The following is a 25,323-nucleotide window of genomic DNA, read 5'->3' on the forward strand; positions in this document are numbered from 1 at the left end:
AAGTGCAAAGACCAGTGTAAGGATCCCAGTTTGAGCCCCCAGCTCCCCACCTGCAGGGGAGTCGCTTCACAGGTGGTGAAGCAGGTCTGCAGGTGTCTCTCTTCCTCTCCCCCTCTGTCTTCCCCTCCTCTCTCCATTTCTCTCTGTCCTATCCAACAATGACGACAACAACAAGAATAACTACAAAAATAAAACAAGGGCAATAAAAGGGAATAAATAAATAAATATTAAAAAGAAAGAAAGGCCTCACAATAGATGTGATGGGGTATCAGGACAAGATATAACCTCCTACAGTAATTCCAGTTTACTAAGGTTGATTTATTTATCCCTTCCATCAGTATGAATTGAGCTTGTTATTTACACTCATTGATGCTAAGCACTGAGGACCACAGAATTAAAAATGAGATACAAGGTACATGCAGGTAGGCAAATGAACCAGATGTATACTATATATTACATAACCAGCTACCCCAATAAAAAGAAAAAACAACGTCTTGTAACAAGTCATGAGCACCCGGAAGGACTTTCAAAGCTGCTTTAGGGAGGAGTAGCACTTGTAATAGATCTTGAAGATTGAATCAACAGACTGAATTTTGGCACAAGATATAAAAGAGTAAGCCATTCCATGCATACAAAAACTAACTCGTTAGAGTATTTCAGAGACAGTTCAGGTCACCTTAAGTTGTCCATATAATTGATAGGCATGTAAGTGAGTAGAGTAGGATAGAAAATGATAGAATCAAGCAAAGTATCAGTTTGGACATCATGTTGAATATTTTTTAAATTTTCTTTAATGCGTGTGATTCTTTTGAAGATATTTCTGTATCAAAGAGTAAGATCAGAATGTATTTTTTCATACCTCCCATGTGGCTGTAAGTTGCTGGAATAAAGAATACGTATTATACCTTTTACAGCTTCATAAGCATTTAGAATAGAACCAGGTCTGAAATAATCACTAAAATTCAGCAAACATAGCTGTCCTTGACGTGAACACAAACACAACATGGTTTCATCCTTCATGAGTCAGAGACAATTAGCAGCAGACAAATTCAAAGTCATTGGAAAAATACTAAGTTGTTTGCAAGAGGCTGAGAAGCACAAAGAAACAGTAAATGTTTACACTCAGTAAATGGTTGTGGCCTAGCTATGTGGGAGGGTTTGGAAAACTAAAGTGGGCGTGGGAGGTACACATGAAGAGTGTGATTTCTGAAAAGCTCACCTTGGATCCATTCACTGATAAGTGTCCATGAGAACTGGAACAAGTATGCCTGTTCAGAAGAGTGATAAAATTAGGAGTTGAATGGCAATAGTTTCTAAATTTAAATTTTGATAAGCTGATTTTTACTGAGTGACTTTGTGATTTCCCTGATTCCAGACCTTTTTCTCCTATTGCCTTTTCCTTCCTGGCCCCTGGAGTTGCTTACTATGACTCCCTATAATCCTTCCTGCAGGACAGGATGTGAAAATATCAGGTGCCTATTTCAATAGACACACAGGAGGAACAGCGCCTGGCCTCAGTCAGCTCTGTGTATGTAGAAGGATTACTCTGAGGCTGGTCAGTCCCAGCAGCGCCTCCTTCACCCTCCCCATTCACCAGACTGAGCCAGTCCTGTGCTCTCTCTATCAGCTCCAGAACTATTCTCAAACTCCTCCAACAGCTGAGTCAATTCTCCCACTCCCACTAGTTTGTAAGATCAGGAGACTTCTGTGCTATGTCTAATGTTATCTGGTCCTTTTTTTTAAATGAGACTAGAATAGCCACATCTACCCCCTCCAAGGGAAGCCCTTGTGGCCCTATTTTAATTATGTGATGAATTAAGCCCTGCTGAACTGCTTCCATAAATCAACTGGATATAGAATCAGAGACAGGAGCTCTAAGTCACCTCAAAAACAGAAAGGAAAGAAGATAAGGACCAGCATTGGGTCTCAGAAAACAGTCAGATGGGAGCTGGCAAGAAAAATTGAAGAAGCATAGAAATTTCTCCTTCTCAGAGCCCAGTAATTGTTGGCAACTCCCAGAGGTTCTGCTGGAGGGACCTCCCATGATGTTCAACAGAAAAAAAAATTGAAAGGATGAGACTATGCTGGTGTTTTCATTTTAATTAGTGCTATTTATAGAGCAGAGACTGCTGTGTTTATGTGTTGTGCATTTTCTTTCTCAGTGGTCATTGTCAGTTCTTTTTTTGGTCTTCTTGTTATAGAAATAGAGAAGCAACCCTGTGCTCTGGTTAGTACCAATCTGAGAGTTGGTAGGCACACAGAGGGTAGGGTCCAGAAGCCTCTGCTGAGTCAGGCAGAGATTGAGCTGAGTCTTAAGAAGCAAGGGTTCTGAGGTCCTGCCACTTCTGTCCCACAGAAAATGAAAACTGCTGACGAACCCTGAATGCCCCTGGGAAGGCGTTCTCTGGTGTCAGGCTGGATTGTGAACCAAGAATCTCTGGAGATAGGGAAAGTAATTGCAATTAAGTCTCCCAGGGGTAGAAGCTGATGAGTCTGAGAATTGAAGGAAATAACCCACAGCAAAGTCACCATTTCTTTCCCCACCCCACAACTCCATGGCTTTGAGAAAGGGAAGAAGGGTCCCTGACTGTTTTGCTCTTGAATAAACAGAGATCTAGACAGAGTCATGACGGGAGCTAAAAGCTAGTCCCAGTTCTCTCCTAAACAGGAGTCCTGAGCCAGTTCTTGCACTTCTCTGACTCTCAGTTTCTCTTTTTGTAAAATAAAAGAGGCTTAGATTCTCTGATCTCAAGGAGTTTTTAAAGTTCTTGCATTTAAATGAATTAGTGAGTTCTTTGAGAAGATACCACAGAGCTTTACTCACTGTTTGGTCAAAGCACCCCTAGCCTAAGTATTGGATTTCCCAGAATGCCTTTGTCCAGCAGTTTCTGTAATGGTGTCTTTTTATGAATGTACAGAAAAAGCAATGACAGCTGGTCATTCTGTCCAACTCCATGTGATACCATGTATACATGTGCACCAGGACATATATTAGCATGTAAAACCATGCCATGAACATTAGAAACCCTTATCCTGGTGTTTGACACAAATAGTTCTCCCCCTCCCACCAATTTTACTAATATAAATCTGTATATTTAAGTCATACAAGGTGACTTGACTTTCATATGTTGTAACTTTGGTGAGCACTCATCATCTCACATAAATATCAAAAAGGAGAGGGAAAGGATCATTATCTTGTGATAAGAACTCTTTAGGATCTGCTATCTTAACAGCTGGCAAATGGGCCACACAACATTTATTAATGATAGTCATCCTGCTGTACATTACACCTCCAGGACTTATGGACATTACTACTGACGTTTTTCCACTTTGATCCAATTCTCCTTCAATATTCACACCCTTGTAACTTCAAAAACCGATTTGTTGTGATGCTAGACAGAAGTGAAATCATACAGTACTTATTTTTCTTTACCTGATTTAGTTTACTTAGCAGAATGGACTCTAGGTCCATCTATGTTTTTATAAAGGACCGTTTCCTTCTTTTTATGACTGAGCACTACTTAATCACATATTAAATATGTGTTTTATATGTATGCATTCCATATTCCTTTACACATCCATTTATTCATGGTCATATAATAACCATGTCCTGGCTATTATAAATAATGCTGCTGTGAGTTGTGCAGACCACTCCTTCACAAAGTGCTTATGCTGCTTTCTGATAGAATCCCAGAAGTGGAACTGTGGGATGGCAAGGGAATTCTATTTTTTTTATTACTGTTACTTATGTACTGGATAGAGACAGAAATTGAGAGGGAGGAGAAGACAGAGAGGAAGAGAGAACAGAGAAATACCTGCAGTACTGCTTCACCACACATAAAGCTTTCCTCCTGCAGGTGAGTACTGGAGGCTTGAACCTGGGTCCCTGTGCATTGTAACATCTGCGCTCAACCAGGTGCACCCCACCTGGCCCCAGGAGTTCTATTTTTAACTTATTGCAAAGTCTTCATGACTGCAATGATTTATTATCCCTCCAACAAGAGGTCCCCTTTTCTCCACATGCTCATGACAATTTTCTGTTTTTTCTATTTTTTTAAAATGTAATTAATAGCCTTCCTAACAGATTTGAGGAGACATCTCTTCATGGGTTTGATTTTAATTTCCCTGAGAATGCTCAATACCACTATTGAACATTGTAAGTCTATTTGCTATTTGGGTGACTTCTTTGGGGAAAAAAAAAAGTGGTTCAGTTTCTCTGCCCATTTTTCAATTTAATTTGTTGTTGTTGTTTTTGAATCATATGAGATCTATTGTATATTCTTCTTCAGAGAGATACTTGTGTGCCTCTTAAGGCAAAAAAGGAAAGAAAACATCTAAGAATCAATCATATTTAAGAGCATAGTGTCAAATAAAAAGGAAGGACTGAAGATGAAATTGGTGCTGTCATATAACCCTGGTGGCTCCCATTTCATGACTCAACCTTCTCTCTGCACCCCAATTCTCATTATCTGACCCATTAAACAGTATCTAAATCCTCCTTCCTTTACCTTGGTCAATGCTAGATTTAAAAGAAAGAAAGGTAAAATATGAGAAGGAGGAGTTTTTCGGAAATTTATGGCTAGCTAGTCAAGTGGTGAAGGAAGAGAGAAAGAGAAGCCAAAAGGGGGGATTAAAAAGTCTCACTGTGAATAGGACAGTCAAGGAAATCTTGTGCTGTACAGACAGTCTCAAAGCAGGCTAAACTCCACGAATTGCCCTTGGTCTCCTTCATAAGGAACACAGGAGCCAGCCTTCTTTGCCCCTCCCATGCTTTTCCATAACCTCTGACCCACAGTTCCTTATTCCAGTTTTAAGCAAACTTTCTGCTAAGTGAATAGTATCCTTCCCATAGGTTCACATAGATGTAAATAGTTCTCACTGTCATGCTGAGTACAGACAGACCTCATTCTATCTGTTTCCTTCAATCAAGTCTGAAGATAAAAACAAAAAGAATGGTGGAAAACTATTTTTTCCCCAGGGATCCAGCAAGCAAAGACCCAGTCTTCTGATTTGGAACAAGGCTGAGAAGAGGCAAAAGATTAGCAATGCTATAGATTAGTTTGTATGAGCTGTGATGTACAGTCTTGCTTGTGGTAGAGAGAACCCCCAGCAACTTGCTCTGATTCCTAGGAATTCAGCCCAACCCAGTGGGTTTGCTTCACCATCATCCTAATTCTCCTGTGGTTCCCACAAGCTGAGAAAGCTGTTCTTTAAGGGAATGATGTCCCTCCCTCATGTTGTGCAATCATCAATTTGCAAAACCAAAGCCTGTTGCTGCTCAGATTTCATGTGCTCTCCTACTATTGAGGGACCAGTGTTGATCCTTTGCATGGCATTTTGGGTCCCTCAAAGAAAAATGAAAAGAAACACTTGTTCTTAAATGATTGACTGAAACCACCTCTTACCAATTTTTCAAATCTCTTAGCCCACAAATGCTTACAAATCTCTTCTGACACTAGACGTAGGTTGGTAATAGAAAGTGTCTGAAGGAGTTTGGTATTGAAAGCTCTGGAACTTGACACAAATTCAAAATTCAAAAACATGACAGCTTGATTTCCTTTCAGTCCAGCCTAATGTTATTCTATATCTTGGTCTACTAGCCAGTTTTTAGAACAATGGCTCTGATGCTAGAATAGTTCTTCTAGTTAGTTCACAATTTGGGAAGAAGGGTAAACTTACCACAAGAAGCAGAAACTGACTGCATAGACATTTAAATACGTCTGTCTCCACACCAAGGCCCATTGTAGCATACTAAACTAAAGCCTAAAACCATCCCTGGCTTCCTTACCAGAAACATTCTGAACTAGAGACATTAGAAGGGGAAAGGTCATCTTTCTCTTTCTCTGTGTGTGCATCAGTAAACACACAGGCAGTTCTCAAATGCCTGTACATCTCTGTCTCAAAGATATCCATTAACATTTTTTTAATTTGTTTATATTTTTATTTATTTGTTTTCCCTTTTGTTGCCCTTGTTGTTTCTTTTATTGCTGTTGTAGTTATTGTAGTTGTTGTTACTGATGTCTTTGTTGTTAGATAGGACAGAATTGGAGAGAGGAGGGGAAGACAGAGATGGGGAGAAAGATAGACACCAGCAGACCTGCTTCACCACCTGTGAAGCAACCCCCCTGCGGTGCTCTGGCCCGACTTGCCTCCATTAGTATTTTCTACGCCATTAATATTTTCTACTCCATTAATATTTTTCTCGCCAAGTAGTCTCCATGCAGCATCTGTCTACTCCTAAGAGAGACTTTGAGTTTTTATATTTGAGTCAGAAGTTGTCCACATCTGGTATAAATAAGAATCCCTCCTGTAAGCCACTGCCTAGTTTTCCTTTTAAGTTTGATTGAGATGTAATTGGCATATAGTATTGCATTCATTTAAGGTGGACAAGATAACAATTTGGAATATGTGTATGTGCTGTAAAATGATCATTACCAGTTACTTAACATCATCACCATTTTTCCCCAAAAGATCTCCCTTCTATATATATTCAAATCATGGAAACAGCATGTATTCCAAAGGAAAATATTCTCTTCAGTTGGCAAACTAATTCACTCATGATGAACGGTTGAGACTTTTGTGCCATTGTATCCATTCAGCCTTCTATTGGGCTGTAGGAGAAGTTATAATACATTTTTGCATAGAAAAAATACATGACTTTTCCAACAACCCAATAGTAATAAACCTATGTCATCCTTTCCCAGGAATTACATCCCCCCAACTTGTAGACCACCTTTCTTGTCCTTTTTTGGGCTTCACATAGTACAGAGCTAAGTCAGTGATGGTACAGAGATGGGTTTACTATCCAATCAATTTTTTTTAATTCTAGTTATTTATTCCCTTTTGTTGCCGTTATTATTGTTGTTAATGACATTGTTGTTGGATAGAACAGAGAGAAATGGAGAGAGGAGGGGAAGACAGACAGCCGGAGAAAAAGACAGGCACCTGCAGACCTGCTTCACCATCTGTGAAGTGACTAACCTGCAGGTGGGGAGCCAGGGGCTCGAACCCAGATCTTCAGGCCATTCCTTGCGCTTTGTGCCACCTGCACTTACTGGCTGCACTACTGCCCGACTCCTGAATTCAATCAATTTTTTTCTGAGATTTCTGGACTAAAAACTCTCATTCTAGGAGTTGGGTGGTAGTGCAGCGGGTTATGCACATGTGGCACGAAGCTCAAGGACCAGCGTAAGGGTCCCGGTTCGAGCCCCCGACTCCCCACTTGCAAGGCAGTCACTTCACAGGCCGTGAAGCACGTCTGTAGGTGTCTTTCTCTCCCCATCTCTGTCTTTCCCTCCTCTCTCTATTTCTATCTTTCCTATACAACAACAATGACGACATCAATAACAACAATAACTACAACAATAATAAAAAATAACAAGGTCAACAAAAGGGAAAATAAATAAATTTTAAAAAACTAAAAGGAAATAATAGAGAAAAAAAAGCTCTCATTCTTTTCCACTGAACTTAACATGAAGATGCAAGATATGTAGGATTATGAAACAGATGTATATCTTGAGATGTAAGATAAAGAGCTATTGTATCTGCAAGAGACTTCTGAAAATGGCATCCAGCAGACACAGAGCTGTGGAATGGAAAATAAGACCCAATTCAAATAAGTATGGACCCTCTGTTTCCAGATATGCACAAGTACTTCAATATGCTTAATCATGAAAGCAAATAAAGCCAATTTGACTGGGATTTTTTTTCCTCCTGTTGTCAAGAGAAATATTCCTGACAGTCTTCAGTTTTATTGCATTTTAACAGGTGTGGTATGAGTAAACATTTGTTCAATTTCTCTCTTTCACACTAAATTGGAAATTTCATGAGTTAGAACCATATGAATTTTATTTATTGTTCCTGCACAGTATGGGGTCCAGAGAAAAATATTAATATTATTAATATTTTTAAGTAAGGGAATAAGTAATGCATGAACAGCGGAATTTGAGAACCCACGTTCTGTCTGATTTATGTGTTTCTAGATATAGATCCAAACACAAAAATGACTCCACAGAGGCAAGGGAAATGACTTAGTGCTAGGGTCCCTACCTCGTTACTTGTGAGGCCCTAGGTTCAATCCCCAGCTCCACATAAGAACAATAAAGTGAACAAGGGGCCAGGCAGTGGCACACCTGGTTAAGTGCACACATTACAGTGCGCAAGGGGCCAGGTTCAAGACCTCGGTCTTCACCTGTGAGGGAAAAGCTTCATGAGTGGTGAAGCAGTGCTGTAAGTGTCTTTCTGTCTCTCTTCCTTTCTATCTCCCTTGCCCCTGTCAGTGTCTCTCTGTCTCTACCCAATAATAAATAAATATTTTTTTAAAAAAGATAAAGTGAACAATAAAAATAATGGGGGCCAGGCACTGGTGTATCTGGTTATGCATGGATAGTACTAAGCACAAGGACCTGTGCAAGGATCTGGGTTCAAACCCCTGCTTCCCATCTGCGGGGTGCAGGAACACTTCATGAGCAATGAAGCAGGTCTGCAAGTGTCTTTCTCTCCTCCTCTCTACCTCCCCTTCCTCTCTCAATTTCTCTCTGTATTATCCAATAAAATGGGAAAAATTGCCACCAGGAGCAGTGGATTTATAGTGTTAGCACTAAGCCCCAGCGATAACCCTGGAGAAAAAAAAAAAAAAAGAGAGAGATAAAATGAACCAGAACCCCAGGGATGGTGGAACCGGGCTTTCCCCTTCTCCCTATGTGTCTCTTTTTCACTCACTATCTATAAGAGCTGGGCTTTGCCTTTCTCCCTGTGTGTTTCTCTCTTTTTCACTATCTATATCACACTAACTCAAAAAAAAAAAAAAAAAAAAGAAATATCCAGCAAAGTGACTTAGTGGTAGAATGTATGCATTCGACCTAAAGTTCAACCTCTAGCATGGCATTTTAAAAATGAAGTTAGTTCCCCGTGCTCAATGTTGAACATCATGTTCTCTTTGGGGAAGGCCTCTGTTGGAGCATATTCCTACCTTCCTTTCGTGACTTCACTCCCTGGAAGAGTCGTACATCTAGGCATACCTTAGCTATGCACCTTGCACTTTCTCCATATGCTCCCTCACCTCTGCACTGCTCCTCCAAGCTCAGCCTTCCATATGATAGCAGTGGGAGAAGAGAGGCAGTGTCTGTGTAATGCAAAGACTGCAAGCCCAATGACCTTCATTCCTTAACTGCTTCAAATAGTGACAGGCATCCATCTCCAGTCTGGCTCCATAGCCTACTTTCCCAGTATCTAAACTTGGGCAAAAATAAGAAATCAGATGCTATTTATCTTCCCTATGAATGTTACCATCCAGTGCTTTGGTCTGGAAGTCTTTAGAAAGAAAAAGATTGGAATTTGGTGAACTAAACAGCACCTCAGATCAAGGCTCCCAATTGGGTCTTGACTAGAGGCTTTAAACAATTGGCTTTTGCAGCCATGAGTCTTGTGGGCTTTTGACCTTATGCCTGGGGGTTGGTTTTTACAGTGATGTGGTTGGTTTTAACTAGTGCAGCTTGTGCAGGCAGATTTAGGCCTTAGGCTTCAGAAGTAAACCATATGGGATTTTGACCTTTGTAAGTCACTATAGTTTATGGCCTTTTCATGTGCAGGTGAATAGCTTTTCTTAACACCCACAGACCTTAGCAGAAAGCTAAACAAATGGAGTATGGGTTTAGTAAACAGAGGCAAGCTGTGCCAGTTCTGCCAAGGGTTTGATCAAAGGAGAAAGAAAGCCTTCCTAAGACGTGCCTGTGGGCATTTCAGTGGTACAGGGAGGGGCTGTGGCAGCAGATAGGAAGGAACAACATTACAGAACAGCTACTGGCTGCTTCAACTGTGCTTCACAGTCCAGAAAATAGGTTGAGATTTTAAGCTTCAGCAGTAGCTACTGTGTGAAATGTCAGTTTTAAAATTTTAAATCAAGAAAAGTTTTGTCTTGGATCAGTTGCCTTTAATTCTCTTCATTTTTATGTTATTCTGAAAGGGAAAAAAATGTAGAAGGAACAATTTCGAATTTATGTAGCATGTCCACTGAGTCGAGTCTCCCCAGAGAAAATTGCACTAATTACATAAATTTAGAAGGCAACGTTAAAAGAGTCTCAAGCTAGAGCTACTTCCAGAGGGAAATAGTAGATGACTGTAGTAAACAACAACAAAAAATGTTCTAAAATTCCTTATTATTAAAAGAATGTCATTATCTTGTGAGAATATAGAATAAAAAAGAATGGTATTGTTGTAAACTCTAACACAAGAAGAGAAATTTAAAGACCTGTATCTGCTTTGGAAATGCAAGCGGGAATGGATTAGTTTGCAAAAAATAAACTGTGTATAAGTCAAACAGAGCAAGGACAAAGATACATTAAGGAAAATGTTCCAAATGTGAGAAAAGAAAAATGAAAGATAAAAAGGAAGAGGAGGATGTATTTTCTTTCATTATCATAAAGGAACATGGGTTAATTGTCCTGCCCAGCTTTTCTTTCATTCTCCCAGGAATTTGACTCTTAAAAATTTTATTATTATTATTGAAGTGTCATTGCATTTTTTACTTTTTCTTTTTTTTCTTTTTAAACAGAGCACTGCTCAGCTCTGGCTTATGGTGTGGGGGGTTGAATCTAGGACTTTGGAATATCAGGCATGAGAACCCCTTTGCATAACCATTGTGCTGTCTCCCACATCCATAACACTTCATTTTTGACCTGAGGTAAATTTCTGGTGTGCAGCACTGAAAATCAGCGTGTATATATGCTAGATTAAACTCATTACTAAAAGCCCAGTTGGGCCCTTTACCATATGGCTGATTCTTTTTACCTGATTACCAACCTCCCTTCCTATTACAATTTGACTAGATTCAAACACTGTATATTTCCAGGCTAACTTGCATATTTCTGTCTGGCATGACAACCTGTCCTGACTCCTTTTCTATTATTTTTCCTCTTGGTTTTGTGCTTTGATTTTGTTTCTATAACCAACCAAGTTTAGTTTTGAGTCTAATTTATGCCTGACTAACTACATTCCCTATAGTGGCAACAGGACTTTGAGAATCTGGTCTAATTATCTGACCACTTGGTGATCTCACCTGGATAATAGAGTTTTTCCTAAGCTGAGAAATACTAGGGTATCTCCCTTATTAACTTCTGTTTTCTGTATGCTTTGAGATAAAAATCATTATTGTGTGTTCCTGCCCCTGGTGGAGAGGGGGGGGAAGAATAAATCTTTGAGATAGAGTGATGAAAATTTATGTTTATTTTGACCCATAGCTAGTGATAGAAGACTGAATTTAGGGCATTCTGTATTTTTAAAGGAAGAAAACCTGTATTTCTCAGTGTATGGGTAGAAAATATTTTTCTCCCTCGGAAATATATTCAGAAATTAGATTATGGGGGGCTGGAAGGTGACACACCTCGTTAAGTATGCTAAGATGCTAAGTACTAAGCACAAGGACCCACACAAGGAAGTGGGGAGGGTTGAACCCACCTGCAGAGCAAGTGGGTTTACAAGTGGCGAAGCAGGTCTGCAGGTGTCTGCCTTTCTCTCTCCCTGTCCCCTTTTAATTTCTTTCTGTCCTATCCAGTAAAATGGAAAAATGGCCTCCAGGAGCAGTGGATTCCTAGTGCTGGCTCCAAGCCCATCCTGGGAAAAAAAAAAAAGATAGAAAAAGAAATTAGACTATGGTGGCTGGGGAAATTGCTCAGCTGGTAAGTACAGGATTCATGGGATTTACATGTCTGAGGCTCTCGGTACCATCCCCAATGCTATAGCTGTAAGCATTCTGCCTTCTCTCTTTCTCTCTATTTCATATGAAGCTCTTTCTTTCATGATTTAAATAATAAAATAAGTGTTATTTTAAAAGAAATTAGGTTATGTGGGGCCAAGTGGTGGACTCACCCCATACAGCTTACTGCCATGCACAAGGATACATAAAATTAGTCATTACACTATTATTAGCCAGGCACCCATGAACCTGTCTTTATCACGTTACCAGGTCTGCCTTGTGAATTCTTTTGAATTTAATTTCCTTAAGACTAAACCCCAAATTTAAAAAGGAATTACAACTTCTGGATCAGTGAGATAGCTCACCTTCTAGGGCACCTGCTGTGCCATGCACATGACCCATATTTGGACACCTGTAGCACTACAAAACTGGGGAACACTTTAGTGCTGTGCCCTCCATTAGAGCAAATGAATTACAATTTACCTTACACCAAAATCTGTTTGGGGAATAATCCAGAAAGTCTTAGACAATCACAAATATTTTACTTTATTTATTTATTTATTCTCTTTTGTTGCCCTTGTTGTTTTACTGTTGTAGTTATTATTGTTGTTACTGATGTCATCGTTGTTGGATAGGACAGAGAGAAATGGAGAGAGGCGGGGAAGACAGAGAGGGGGAGAGAAAGATAGACAACTGCAGACCTGCTTCACTGCTCGTGAAGCAACCCCCTGCAGGGAGTCAGGGGCTCAAACCCGAATCCTTACGCTGGTCCTTGTACTTTGCACCACCTGTGCTTATCCCACTGTGCCACCACCCAACTCCCCTTACTCTATTTTGTATAAATAGTAAAAAAAAAAAAAAAAAAAAAAAAAGTGAGTAGGCAAACTTAATGTACTCTCTAACTCTTAATTAGTTCCATGATAGTTCTAGAATGACATGGGATGGGAAGAGTTGTTCAAGGATCATTCTTAAAATACCATTAGTACAAATACATGTTTCAGAGACTGTACAGTTTATGGGTTAGAAGTATCTAGAGATTTATTAGTGTCTTCACTCTCCACGACATGTTCTTATCCTCAAGAGAAACATTTGCCAAACCTTTATGAAATCGTTATGTGTTTCCCTCCATCACCTGTACAGATTTTGTGCTCCTCCATCTGAATGTTATTGATGACTGTATTAAATTAATGGCACAAGTTGTGGCTAATTTAAATTCATCTAAACCTAGATTCTACCTTTCTCTGATGTTTACCTGGAGGGTGTCAGGCTTTTTGTCTTCAACAAAAGGCAATCTTAAGAGTCTTATGCCAAGGACTCTACCAAGTGCTTTTAACCATTAATACCCTAAAAAATATAAACTCATATAAATGGACTTCCAGACTTCAAGCAGACAGTGCTAAATCAATTGTCAGGTTTTACCATGGGACTGAGGTGGGGCTTCCAGAAGTCTTTTTATTTCAAAATAATACTCCTATCCACAATCCAGTAGCACAAGAATTAGTTTTATAGACAGAAAGAACTGATGAGACACATTATGGGCACTTATCTAGCAGACCATTTATTTTAAATCATTAATAATCTGATGAAAATATGAGGGACACCTAATCTACCTCAAACTTTCAACTTAATAAACTATGAATTTGCAAACTAAAATTAAACATTTATAAATAGTATCAGATTCTCAACTACTCAGAATTCAAAAATAATTTGAGGCTTTGCAAGCCACATAGCCTGTGCTGCAAATACTCAGTTCTGATGAATATATCTAATTAAATATAGTCTGAGTGTGTGTGTGTGTGTGTGTGTGTGTGTATTTTAGATAAAGAGAGAGAAATTGAGGGGGTCAGGGAGATAGAGAAGGAGACAGAGATAGATATGTAGAGAGACAGACAGGCAGACCTACAGCACTGTTTCACCACTCTTTTTTAATATTTATTTTTTATATTTATTTATTTTCCCTTTTGTTGCCCTTGTTTAACATTGTTGTGGTTATTGATGTCATTGTTGTTGGATAGAACAGAGAGAAATAGAGATAGGAGGGGAAGACAGAGAGGGGGAGAGAAAGACAGACACCTGCAGACCTGCTTCACCACTTGTGAAGCGACTCCCCTGCAGGTGGGGAACCGGGGACTCAAACTGGGATCCTTGCATCCAGTCCTTGTGCTTTGCGCCATGTGTGCTTAACCCACTGCGCCACTGCCCGACTCCCTGTTTCACCACTCTTGAAGCTTACCCACTGTACGTGGGGATCAGGGAGTTGAACCTGGCTACTTAGGCACTGTGATGCATGCACTCAATTGGGTGTACCACTGCCTGACCCTTTCATTTTTCTCTGTATCTCTATTTCTATCTATCTTAGTCTCCTACCCTCCTCTAGAAAAAAGAAAGCAGCCACTGTCCACCAGGAGTGGTAGAACTGTGCAGGTACTGAGCTCCAACAGTAAGTAACCCTGGTGGAAAAAACATACACACACCTGATGGCCTAGTGTGTCATAATTTGTTAGCACCTAGAATTTCTTTGTTGGATGCCCTGGGAAATCAACTAATTCAAATGTTAACTAATTTCTAAGTTTAAAATATATCAGGCAAAATTTGACTGGTATGTTTTTCTTTCTTCTGAGTCTCTGCAATGGTGAAGCTTTTTGTCCACCTGTATCTAAGTGAATATTGAACTTTGGAGGTGATAAGCACCCAAGACAGCTTCCACCCAAGTCGGAATTTAATGAAAAGAAAAATAAGAGTTAGGTAGGGATCAAATGACACTTTTATTATGGATAAAATCTATTTTTGGAGAAAGCAACTGAGGCTTGCAGCAAATGTGCTTGCTAATGCTTGGTTTTTGAATTAGGCAAGTGGACTTACCCAGTCACAAATATATCTAGACAAGGGCCTCTCCATGTGGACCTTGCTTCTTTCCTGGGAAGATTTGAGTTAACGAATTCCAAGACCAGGAGTGTCTCTACAATAGGAGTTTATCCACAATGAAATATAAATCAAGGTAAAGAAAGGGATTCCTCCCCAGTACCTAAATAATGCTGGGTTCTTCCACTCCCTTAATAAAATGGCTTTTCTCCCGTTAGAGCAAACCACCCTCCAGCTTCATTATGCTGGTGAGACCTTTCCTAGCTTATAAAACTCCTTAATTCCATTTCAGGTGGTGCACTTCCTAACAAAGCCTCAGAACCTATATATAGACCAGGGCCTATGAGATAGGCCATACGTACACATGTCTCCATAAGTTAAGGGAAACCTTAGAGCACACATTCTAATAGCTTAGTCTGGTACTAAGGGTACTTAGCTACCTGACCGCAAACTGCCACTGTAATCTTACTCAGCTACTTCCTAGTATGACCCCTCCCACACACCTCCAGATAAGTCTACTCACTATTTCTAGAACATGACTCTCTTGCCTATTTTCTTTCCTCTTGCCAGTACTTCCACCTGGAATGCCCTCCCAATTTTCCCATTTGATTCATATCTATTCTTTAGGACCTGCTCCAGGTTGAAAACTCCTGTGATCAATCTTATTCCCCATCCCCTTTGAACTCATGCAGCCCCCAGTGTCTGGACTACTTCCCAGGCATTTGTAGTTGGTGTCCTTAATACATTTTGCATAATTACACTGATCTCCAAATCTAGCTTTTCAGCTCCTTGATAATCAGAAACATTTACTAGGATTTCCTTCAAACCCTCAAAGCTGCCAGTACAGTCGTTTACATATTGTACCTACTAAAATATTTGCTCATTGACCACCTTTTAAAGTGATCTGTTAACTGCTTACAGATTTATAAAGCCTAGTTTCCTCATTAATTCACACTTTCCTCACTGGTGCAAGTTAATGAACAGAACAAGTCACCAGGAAATCGCAAATGTCTGTATTCCGAACTGACTTAAGAGCTGTGCAACAGTTTTCATGTGGGAACTCTCAGTATTGTGAAAATGGGGATCTGCTCAGCTTCATGCCAGCATCCTTCTGAAAGGCTCAGATGTATTAATGTTGGTTACTTCCAGGGGGTAGAAATGGAGAATGTAGACACTTTCCTTCTGTTGATGCATCTTTTATAACAAGCAGTTTGGAGGAGTAAAGTGCTCACATGGACAGCACAGGCTTTTTCACATAACTCTGGTCCATAAAACATTAATGTGAGTGTTACCATGCGCAAGGACTCATGGTCAAGCTCCTACTCCCCACCTGCAGGGGGGGAAGCTTCACAAGTGGTGAAGCACATCTGCTGGTGTCTCTTTCTCTCTCCCTATCTCCATCTTCCTTAACAATTTCTCTCTGTTCTACCAGATAAAATAGAAAAAACAAGAAGGAGAAGGAGAAGAAGAAGGAGAAGGAGAAGGAGAAGGAGAAGGAGAAGGAGAAGGAGAAGGAGAAGAAGAAGAAGAAGAAGAAGAAGAAGAAGAAGAAGAAGAAGAAGAAGAAGAAGAAGAGAAATAAATACGGGAGTCTGGCAGTAGCACAGTGGGTTAAGCGTACGTGGCGCAAAGCGCAAGGACATAAGGATCCCAGTTTGAGCCCCCAGCTCCCCACCTGCAGAGGAATCGCTTCACAAGCAGTGAAGTAGGTCTGCAGGTGTCTGTCTTTCTCTCCCCCTCTCTGTCTTCCCCTCCTCTCTCCATTTCTCTCTGTCCTATCCAATACCGACAACAACAATAATAATTACAACAATAAAGCAACAAAGGCAACAAAAGGGAATAAATAAACTAAAAAAGAAATAAAAAAGAAATTCAAAGATTTGTTTAAAAACATTAATGTGAGTTAGTCAAAGCAATCTCCTACATCTGTATTTTAATGTTGGGTTGTCACAATATTGGGAGGGGAGATGACTGCCATTCAGTGAGCAGAGATCAGGTGCTAGCCATCCTGCAATGCACAGGACTTCCCCTTGCAGTGAAAAAATTACCCTTATATTCTGCATGGTTTACAAATGTCCCTCTAGACATTCATGTGGGTTAAAATCTATTTGTTATTATTTGAAACTAATACTTAATTCCACTGACATTTAAACTTCTAGGACTTGATTTCTGTACATTAAAAAAAAAAATTGGTTTCATGAGATTTGAATATTCCATAACTGCAACTGTTAGGTAAATTGAGGGAAGATTGCATTTTGTCTTGTATAGAAATTTAACGAGCTTCGTTCATCATTCTGAAAAATCATATTGCTAATGGCAAACCACTTAAGGCATTTGAATACCCATTGCAACACTCTCATCAGATAGAGAGCCACCATCTCGAATATTTCCTCTGCAAGGCGATTTTCAGAACCTTCTTTTCTCTAAATGTACTCAGCCCATTAGTCTACCTTGCTTCTCATCAATACTGAAGATATCTTCAGTTACACAACTGATTTGAAGACACTTTTTTAAATTTAGGTGGTAGTCTTATAGTGTTTAAATTGTTAATACTTTAAGATCAAATTAGTCATATTTATTTGCATATCTTTATTTTATTATTTTTATTTATTTATTGGATAGAGATAGCCAGATTTGAGAGGAAGGGGGAGACAGAGAGGGAAAGAGACAGAGAGACACCCGCAACCCTGCTTCATCACATGTGAAGCTTTCCCCCCTGCAGGTGGGGATCGGGGGCTTGAACTCTGGTCCTTGCACATTATAGTGTGTGTGCTCAACTAGGTGCACCACTACTCAGCCCCTCTATCTTTTGAGTTTCACACAAGACCTTATGTACAAAAGGCATTTTGTAACTATTTAGTGAATATATTCATTTGCTTTTGCATTTATTTTAAATTAAATATTTAGTCTTTATTGTGTGCAAAAACAGTGCTAGATGATAGAATAATTCAGGAAGTAAAACAGATATGGTTTCTCATCTCAGAGAACTTAAAACTCTATTCTGGGAAGTTAAAAAAAGGATTAACTGTACAAGCATTAGCTTTCATTGACTTGAATAAATATTGCGATTTGTGAGAACAAGGTGCTAAGAGAGTAGATTAATGGGAGGTATAGATCTATATGGAATGGAAGTAAGAAGCAGTATTAAAAAGTGCAGTGATGTCCTCACAGAGCACTGAATGTAATCTCAGGCCAACAGAAAGGGCTCAGTAAACATTCACGAAGGTTACTATTGGTATTAAAAGGATAAAGTACTGTCTGCAGCAGTACCGTGTCTCATGAGGCAATAGCTCTCTCCCATCACTCTCCTCAAAGTAAACTCTGGTCTAATCCCAGCATGCTCTGTAGCACTGATTGCACTCATGTGACTGATTAAGTCAGAGCCAGGGATGGGACCAGATAGTGTCCATTTCAGCTTGACTTGTCATGTGGATCATTGATGCTCCTTGGGTTTGTCTAAAAGCTCTGTCATCTGGCTTCAGCTCATCTGGGGGAGGACAGGGAGAAGCCAGACAGCCATGAATCTTGCTGCTTGTCTACAAATAAATGTTCACTGTCCCGGGAGGACAGAGCGGGGCTCCTGTCAGGAGAAATGGATAGCTCAGTAGCAAAGGCGGATGCCCTTTGGCTGTGCCTGAGGACAGGGTCAGCTAAAATCCTTCGGGAAACAGCAGGGCCTAATTCTGGCCTGGCTCTCCCCATAAATGCCATGGCAGCTCAAAGGTGACAAGCAAAGGGGACAAGAGGGCACTAGAGCCAGAGCTGATTTGATGCAAGTGGAGCTGGGGGCTGGGGTTGATCCACACACAAGAAAGGCAGTTGTGAATAATTATCTGTCAAACCCAGTTACACATTTCAAGGAGACTTAGGAAGAAGCCGGGACACTAAAGTAGCCAGAATGGTCAAGGTGTTTATTTCTGATTGGTAAGGTTAAAGATCCATGTTTTTGCTTCCCTCACCATTTTCTGCAAGTTATCAATTTTTGCCAATAAGCCTGTGTTTTGATACTCAGGAAAAAGTGAAAATTAAATGATAATATGTCCAGAGATCCCAGTAGTGCGTTAATAACTTTGGAGGCCAGGCAGTGGTGCACCCAGTTAACACACACATTACTATGTAAAACGGACCCGGGTGGTTATGGGGATTGGGTGGTGGGAATTGTGTGGAGTTGTACCCCTCCTACCTTATGCTTTTGTTCACTAATCCTTTCTTAAATAAAAAATTAAAAAATAAAAAATTAAAAAAAAAAAAAAACGGACCCGGGTTAGAGCCTCCACTCCCCACCTGCAGGGTGGATGCTTCAGGAGCAGTAAAAAAGAAAATAAAAGTCTATAGGTGTCTCTCTTTCTCCCTCTGTATTTCTCTCTGTCCTATCAAATAAAATAGAAAGAAAGGGAAAAAAGGCCGCTGGGCATGGTAGGAGGGTTTAGTAGTCAGATAGAGGGCAGGTAAGACCATTAGCAGAAGAAAAGTTTTTTTTTCTGGAGAGACCACTGCCCCTCTGGAAAGTAAGGAGTTACTAGTTTTCTTTTTCTCCCTCCCCCCCCCACCCTCTGCCACTAGTTATCGCTGGCACTTGCTGCCAACTCTATGAATCCAAGGCTCTGGGCTGCCATTTTTCCCCCTTTTCTTTCTATTTTATTTTTACTTGACAGTACAGAGAGAAATTGAGAGTGAAGAGAAGACAGAGAGGGAAAGAGAAAGATAGACACCTACAAACCTGCTTCACCGCTCCTGAAGTGTCCTCCCTGCAGGTGAGGAGTGGGGGCTCAAACCTGGATTCCTGTGCACAGTGATATGTGCACTTAATTTAAGTGCACCGCTGCCCAAGACCTCTACCTACCTACCTACCTACCTTCCTTCCTTCCTTCCTTCCTTCTTTCCTTCATTTATCTCATTATTTTGGTCTTTCTTTCTCTCCTTCTTTCCTTTTTTCTTCCCTCCTTTTCTTCCTTTCCTTCCTTCCCTTCTTTCTTTCTTGAAGAGCTGACTCCTTGCACACATGTGATGTCACTGCTCTGGGACTGACTTTGTAACTCAGAGAAAGACAGAGAGGGAGAGATACCATAGCTTCCCTAGTGCCTAAGCACCACCCATGTAGCTTGAACCTAGACCTTGAGCATGGCAAGGCAGGCACTTTACCTGGTGAGCTATCTCTCCAACAGGTCAAGGATATCTATCAGCAACTTAACCTCACTGGAGCTGGCCTGGAATCTCCAGATCCATTGGTTTAAGCTTCCACAGCTAGGGGAAGGGTGGGGGCGGTGGCGGTGGCACACTGGGTTAAGTGTACATAGTACAAAGTGTGAAGACTCAAGCAAGGATCTCAGTTCAAGCCCCCTGCTCCCCACCTGCAGCGGAGTTGCTTCAGAAGCAGAAAATCAAGGCTGCAGGGGTCTATCCTTCTCTCTTCCTCTCTATCTCCCCTTCCTCTCTCAATTTCTGTCTGTCCTCTTCAATAAAATGGAAAAAATGGCCACCAGGAGCAGTGGATTCATAGCACTAGCTAGCACTGAGCCCCAGCAATAACCCTGGAGCAAAAAAAAAAAAAAAAGTTTACACATTTGGCAGAGGTGGGAAGTGCCAGGAGATTAGGTATTAAGTCTGGGCGGGGGCCTAGCATGAAAGACTTCCTTTGGGACCTGCTCCCCACCACCAGCCGCCACACAAACACCCTGTTTTATTGTTTCTTTGTTTTGCACATACTTACTCAAATAGTCATTTGGAGACTAATTCTCATTATGGAAACACAAATCACTGAAACTGAACCCTGTACATCACTCTGCAGAAATGACATGTTGGGATCATCTTTCTGAGTGGCACAGCAGTTGGTTTCCTGGGTGACACCCTAATGGAAGAATGTCCCAGTGGGAATAAGATGGAGGAGAATCCATGACTCACTGGGCATTGAGTCTGATTTTCAACCTCTCTGCCTCTGCCTGACTGGCCACCACTACCCCATCCCACTGGCCCAACTAACTCCATGACATGGCAGGCCTGGGGAAAGGCCAGTCAGAGCTTCCCACCCAGTTTCCACAAGCAACACACCTTTGGCCCATCCAGCCCAGAGCCAGCCCTGCTTAATAAGGCATCCAGGGCTTGTCAGTGGGCAAAGGCGAGTTTGCGTCAGGATTTGTCGCTTTCTGGTGGTTGCCTGGTGACCCTGGTGGAAAATGAGCTGTGGCTCTACCACAGAAACCACTCCCTCAGTTGGCGGGCTCATCGGAAAGCCCTAGTGCTTCAGGAGCGGGCGGGGGCCCTGCAGCAGAGCAGGCCCCTTGCGTAGGTGGTGATAGGGGCAGGCCGAGCAGGACCTGGGCCACTGTGGTCCCTTCCTTCAGTGGGGACGGTATTCATAAATGAGTGGGCCCAGCATAGTCATGAGTGCTGGTGCCTGACCCAAGTGTAGGTTAAAGCATACCCAAAAATCCCATCTGCAGTCAACACTCTGCAGTTCCAAAAACGCAGGAGGTTGCTTTCTGAGGTTTTTCTGATGCTTTCACTCTGACATAGTGCATTAATAATGATGGTAACCTGGGAAGCTGGGCCCGTCTGTGTAAAGGGACCCACCCAGCAGAAGCAGGCCTCGGGGAGGCTCTCTGGCTTCTTAGAGAGAAAACTGAGAGGCGAGCAGGACATGGGCCAATTATGAAAACACATGGTGAGCTCCACGTGAGAGAATGAATTACACTTTACATGTAAGTCAGACTCAGCCACAGAGTCAAGCCAGCTGGAATGCCATTATAGGGGGATTAGGTGGTGGTACACCCTATAGAACACACATGTGACCATGCACAAGGACCAGGATTCAAGCCCCTGGCCCCCACCTACACTACACGGGGTGGGCAGCAGGGGGGCTTTGCAAATGGTGGAGCAGGTTGCATGTCTGCCTGTCTCCTCTCGGATTCTACCAGGAAAAGAAAAGAAAAGAAAATGCTACTTCTGAAAAGGGCCCTTCGAGGCCCTAGCTTAGAGGCTGCTAGACCCTCTTTTGTGCTCTCTTCCACTTTCCCCCACCCTTACCATTTTTAATCCCAAGGCTATTGTAACCATATTTGTAGATACTAAGCATCTTATCTGGGGGCTCTGGTGGTGTTGAAGAAGTGGAGATTCAAAGAGACTGAGAAATCTGTCTAAGGTCATGGAGCTATCCAGTTACAGACCCATTATTTAATTAAGACTAGCTGTTCCGATTTCCCCCCAGATACACCCTGTTCTATTGCCCTACATTTGATCTCTGGCAAGACCTAACTCCCTTCTTCCAAGTCAGTTCATTGTGGTCTTGGCAAATCAAGGACTCATTTCATTATGGACTGATTCATGTATCCACTTACCCATCCAACTACTGTCGAGTAGATAGCAAATTTCAGACATCAAGCTAGGCACCGGGGATGCCACAACTTAGAGACGCTAACTTACCCTTTGAATGTAGTCTATAGAGGGGCGGGCAGTAGCACACAGGGTTAAGCACACATAGTGCAGAGTGTAAGAACTGGAGCAAGGATTCATGTTCAAGCCCCCACCTCCCCATCTGTGGGGGGGGTGTCACTTCACAAGCAGTGAAGCAGATCAGCAGGTGTCTTTCTTTCTCTTCCCCTCAGTTTTCCCCTCCTCTCTCAATTTCTCTCTGTCCTATCCAACAACAACAATAGAAAAACTATAGATGCCTCTAGGAATAGCAGATTTATAGTGCAGGCACCAAGCCCTAGTGATAACCCTGGAGGCAAGAGAAAGAAAGAAAGAGAGAAAGAAAGAAAGAAAGAAAGAAAGAAAGAAAGAAAGAAAGAAAGAGAGAAAGGAAGGAAGGAAGGAAGGAAGGAAGGGAGGAAGGAAGGAAGGAAGGGAGAAGGAAGGAAGGAAGGAAGGAAGAAGAAACTGTAGTTTACAGACAGGTACCAACACATGAAGTCACTTAGCAAGACAGACATTTACCTCTACAATGTCCCCTTTTACTACTGCTATACTTAGAAACTTAATGTTCATTTTAGTCCAACCTTCTCTAGTCAAATAGCTACCAAAGAAGTATGTTGGTAATCTTTCCAGTCATACCAGTGATTCATGTCTGTCCAACAAAAAAGCTAAGAGATTTTAGGGGGGGGAATATAGTCTTGTTTGGATTCATAGACTTACATACATGTTTAGGATTGAAGATTTTGATGCAGGAATTCTAATGGATTCCTAAACAGCCCTTCTAGCCATGGCCTGAGCACCCTGAAGAGTAGCTGAGAACACAGCAGAGACCAGTCCCATTCATGAGCGAGAGAGTGAACCTGGGAGACCCTGCCAGGAGTCCAACCCTCCCTGTCTGCCTCCAGGACTCAGAGTTTGGAGTGATCCTCAGGTTTCTGGGTGCTTTGGTTCATTTGCACTTGGCTGAAAACAGTTTCCTGTTTCTAAGAAAAGACTGCTTGGACATCTTATGAGGTCCTCTGGATGGCAAATTCTGCTGGCCTGGGCATGAGCAAAAGTCCATCCTCATTAACCCACTCCATCCCAGAGTGTATGCAAAGAATGAGATGATGGCAATTATTTGTGAGATAGACCCCAAAAAATGAAGAGAAGTTTGTGATTAGGACAGATATGCCTGAAGTGCTAAAGAACATCTAGATTTGCTAGGCCTGAGCCCAATCACAGGACAGAACAAGGACCACTGAACAGGGCATGTGTGTCTGATACCTTGGAGCACAGGTCTTGAGTCCTGCACTCTCGTCTCTCACTCCACTTTTCTCCAGCCTCGTCTGTCTGCATGCTTCCAGCCCAGTAGTCCTACAAATTGCTTTTCCAGTGATATCACATGCTGTTACCATGGAGGCAGCTGTTATGGCAAAACAGAATAGTCCAGTTTTCACCCAGTGGCTTGCAACCTGAGGCTGAGCATGGAAAGGAGCCATTTTGTGACCACAGGCCTCAGTGGAGCACTCTGGGTACAAACCCAAACTGAGCCACGAGGTTACACTGTGGTGGGAATAGAGATGCTGTGACAGAGATGGCAACACCCGTGGGAGGGTGGGGCAGAGCCTTCTCCTGCTACTGGGCTGACCATCCAGACCCAGATGTGAATAACAGCCGCATGGCCTCTTCCACCACCAAGCCCAGCCCCACCCAACTGCGTTCGTCCCCCACTCCTCCCTCCTGCCAGTGTCAACCATAGCGAATAGCATTTTTTGTAGCAGCTGCAAAGAGGTGTGATGGGAGAAGCAATATACTGAAGATTTAGGAACACAGAACCATCTGAGTTCCAGCCTTGATTCTAACACTCACCATTTCCTCCTCCCACTCAGATTCCTGACAGCCTCAGTTGCCCAGTTCAGACAATACCATCCCTCATGAAAATGTTATAATCATCTGTTGACATAATATAGATGGCTTCTTCCTAATGGAGCTTCCGAGTTCCACTCTTGCCTCATTTTTTTAATTTATTAGTGACTTAATACTGATTAAAATTATGAAATAGCAGGGATATAATTCCATAAAGTTCCTACCACCAGAGCTTTGCATCCCTATTCCCTCCATTGGAAACTGTAGTAGTTCTCCCAAGGCCACAGACATGGGTTGACTATTATTTCTATAGCTATTTGTATTTATATATGTATTTGCTCATATTTTTAGGGTCTTGCCTTCTCTTCCTAAGTCACACTTACATCTGTTACTACTTCCAAATGTCCTTCCTTTTTTACTTTCAGGACCCTCTGGTCATTTTTCCCTAACATTTCTCCCTCTGGGAATATAGACCAAAATTCCTTCTTTTTTTTTTAACCTTTGTTTTATTTGACAAGCCAAAGAGAATTGAGAAGGGAGATAGAGCAGGAGAAAGACACCTGTAGACCTGCTTCACCACTCATGAAGCATCCCCCACTGCAGATGGGGAGTGGGGGCTTGAACCTGGGTCTTTGTGCAAGGTAGTATGTACATTTAAGTGGGTGTGCCAACACATGGCCCCTGGAACAAAATTCTTTATGGGGTGCAGAAGGTGGGAGTTCTTGTAATTGCTTCTTCTGGACATGGACATTGTGAGGTCGATCCATACCCCCAAACTGTTTCTATCTTTCCCTAGTGAAGTAGGGCCCTGGAGAGGTGGAGGTTGTGGGGCATATTGGTGAGGTCTTCTGGGCAGAGAGATCAGGATGGAAGCATAGTCGCATCAGCAACTTGGTGGCTGTTGCTGAGTGAATTTCTGAAGAAATCATGATTGTATTTTGTTGAGTTTTTGTTCTTTTTTTTTTTTTTTTTTTAGTGTCACAGAAGCATGCTATGAAATGTCTCCTACTCCATAGCCACACCTCTGGAAGTCCCTCCACCTCCCCACCCCTTGCCTCATTCTAATACTTATGGACCAACAGCTCTGGTTATAACATAAATCCAGGACGTGCAGATAACTCACTTGGTAGAGTACATACCCTGCTGTGTATGAAGTCCTGGGTTTGAGGCCAGGCACCATATAGGAATACCAGGGATGATTCCAAGGATGGTGGAACAGCGCTTTCATGTCACTCCTCTACTATACTCTCGCTCTCAGAAAAGTAGTAAATGTGAAGCTGGGCTGAAGAGTCTGCTCAACAGTGTTTCACATGCACAAGGCCCTGAGCTCATTCAATCACAATGCTTCCCTTCTGAAACCTTCTAGTGGCTTCCATGGAAAGATCCTTTACCATAGCCCACAAAGCCACATCACTAAAGCCACTGGTGACCACAGAAAACTCCTCTAATTCCCCAATTTTGTTTATGAATTGGCTCAAACCATCTCAGCCCCTCATCCTGGTTTTCTGCCC

General features: G+C 41.8%; 1 long non-coding RNA gene across 1 annotated transcript in view; it reads right to left on the reverse strand.

Annotated features, from left to right (window-relative positions):
• Positions 1 to 25,323, reverse strand: part of LOC132534914 (uncharacterized) — a 119,525-nt gene that overhangs the window by 64,451 nt on the left and 29,751 nt on the right. Inside the window, exon 3 of the long non-coding RNA XR_009546671.1 lies at positions 1,220 to 1,268. This is a non-coding gene — a long non-coding RNA (uncharacterized LOC132534914). The remainder of the gene's footprint in view (positions 1 to 1,219; positions 1,269 to 25,323) is intronic.

Source organism: Erinaceus europaeus, chromosome 20, assembly GCF_950295315.1.
Source record: "Erinaceus europaeus chromosome 20, mEriEur2.1, whole genome shotgun sequence".
Lineage (NCBI taxonomy): Eukaryota > Metazoa > Chordata > Mammalia > Eulipotyphla > Erinaceidae > Erinaceus > Erinaceus europaeus.